Here is a 2,572-nt window from a genome sequence, read left to right on the forward strand (position 1 = left end):
ATGGATGTTATTTTTTCAAGGTGAGATCTTTGCACTAGTAAGGTCAGATGAGTCCTAGCACATAGGCATACAATAAGAACATCTTTGGCCTTTGTTGTGTATCTTTTATTCTTTATATCATTGATGGATGACTAATGATTATGTAAAACAGAGGATGGGAAGGTCCTGCCAACTCTCTTGACAAAACAAAATAAAATGGAGTGGTAGAATTGTGTTTTAAAGGGTGAGCCAAAAATCAGTACTTGAGAGGTAGAACTTGAGAACGGCAAGCTATTTGATCCGGATCTAGAGAGACAATAGACCATGGAAAAAAATGATGGTCTTGATGAGTCTTCCCAGAAAATAAGCTCTAATTGTTAGACCACTGCCCAAATTTCAGTTATCTACAATGGAAATAGTGACTCTAGATTTATTTGTATTAATAACGACTTTGGCCATTCTCCTATTCATTTCCTATGAATGATTCTAATTTTCAAACTCCAACTAGTTTGTTGTTAAATTAATTAAAGCTTTTATGAAAAAATTATAGTTTTCAAAGCTCTTTTCTAAATCTATTTTCTTAAGCAAATCTGTCTTTTTACTTTAGGTATTGTAGATTTCTACTGTGTCACATATGCTATGATATAATTACCTGGATAAATAGACAGAAGTGTTGTACAACATAGTCTTTTTTAAATCTAAAGAAACAATATTTCCAAATACAAAGTTTATTAATTAAGAACATCTTTTAGACTTCTTTGATAAGTTATGATTATATTTCAGTAGGGGATTTTGTGTATGCTGATATTGTGTTGTCTCTTTGGTTTTTTTTAGGTTACAATGGTTAATAAGGAATGTGTTCTTGAGCAGTAGGCACACATCTTATTCTACTATCAACATGGAACTCCATGGTTTTCAGACATGGCAAAAAAAACGCAGATGTTAGTGGGATATCAAAAGTCTATGTTGGATGAATTTAATACTAGTGATGATTTTGATTTCTTGTCAAATAAAGAATGCCATGAGTCAAATTCAAATAAATAGAATCAACTCATGAATGAAGGTGAAGCTATTTCTTTCTATCCAAGTCAATTTCCTTTATTTGTTGGTTGATGTCATGTTTTGAGTGCGCACTTGTGAAATTCCAAGTTGCATGTTGGTTTATGTGAAGGGGAAATATCAATGTTGTTGTTTTTTGGTGTTTAGATATCTGAATGATATCTAAACGTTTGTGCAAATGTAATGATAAAAAAATTTATATATATATATATAATTTTTTTTATCATTACATTTGCACAAACGTTTATATATCATTCAGATATCTAAACACCAAAAAACAACAACATTGATATTTTTCTTTCACTCAACCTATAAAATATTGCATTTGTCTTCATCAATGTTCTTCTTCCATATGTTATCAACTTATGAAATTTCATTTGCAATATTTGGTGCATTTTCTAGTTATAGGTCATTTATAGATTATAAATGTCTTCAGAGTTTCACTTTTAATTGAGTATTCAACTAAACATATTGATTCTCTTATACATAATTATTTTTCCCTCCACCCACTTCTCATAACTTCCATAACTATTAGGTAGGGACTTGGAGCTTCGATGTTTCTTTGCTTGTTTAGTAAAATATTGTCGAGACTTTAATTTATTGAAAGTTGTAGAATTTAGAATTTATGAAGTTTCAAGGTCTAATTTTTAAAAGTCTAATTCTTTAAAGGGTGCTAGCTCAATGGAAGAGCACCTGCTTTAAAAGCAGGAGGTTGGTGGTTCGATTCCATCATGCTCTAACATGATCCATATGGAATGAGCTTTTGACCATCAGCAATGAGCTTTGGTGACATTTTTCAACCCTCACCAAAATATGAAATAGTCACGGTCAATGAACGCCACCATATATATGGATCAATAGTGATGAACCTCAAAGGTTTGTAACCATAAATCATTGTTGTTGATATGAAATGGTGACACTTGATGTCCATCATTATAGTCATTATTCGTGATGGACCTTCAATGTCACCACAACGCCTATACTTATGGAAATGTGGCTTTTGGTGAGGGTCAACGAACATCACCATATATATGCACCAATAGTGATAGCTATGAAAGATCCATCACAATAAATCGTTGTTGTTCATATTAAATTATGATAGCCACTATCTATCATTATAATCAATATTCATGAAGGACCTTTAATGTCACCATAACACCTATACTTTTTGATCTGAAACGAATATTAAATCAAGAAGAAAAGGTATTACAGACTCATGTGCAAGAAAATGCCTATATAACTTAGTGCAACGGATCGAAAAGATTGCAAATAATATAGACAATTAACAGTCATAAACCATAACAGACACACACATCAACACAACAAATAATCAAGGAGTTCACGAGACTTCCTCGCTACATCTCCTGGTCCAACTTTTAGTTTCAACCTCTATATTATGTCTTCAAGAACAGAGTTTACAGGTGTGAGCTCAATCGGAGCTATAACACAATAAACAGTGATATTACACAGGTATTTCACTCAAAAACCTCGAGTCTAAAGAGTGCATAGACTCTCCTTCTTAGTGCCTCTAATC

The 2,572-nt window shown here is 32.2% G+C and overlaps 1 non-coding gene across 1 annotated transcript; it reads left to right on the forward strand.

Moving 5' to 3' along the window:
• Nucleotides 1-1,705: 1,705 nt before the first annotated feature.
• TRNAL-UAA (transfer RNA leucine (anticodon UAA)) lies at nt 1,706-1,777 on the forward strand. The gene has a single exon. It is a non-coding gene; the product is annotated as a tRNA-Leu (tRNA).
• The last annotated feature ends 795 nt before the right edge of the window (nt 1,778-2,572 follow it).

The sequence above is a fragment of the Pinus tabuliformis genome, chromosome 7, assembly GCF_031772625.1.
Source record: "Pinus tabuliformis cultivar Carrire ecotype Pingquan chromosome 7, CPIR1, whole genome shotgun sequence".
Lineage (NCBI taxonomy): Eukaryota > Viridiplantae > Streptophyta > Pinopsida > Pinales > Pinaceae > Pinus > Pinus tabuliformis.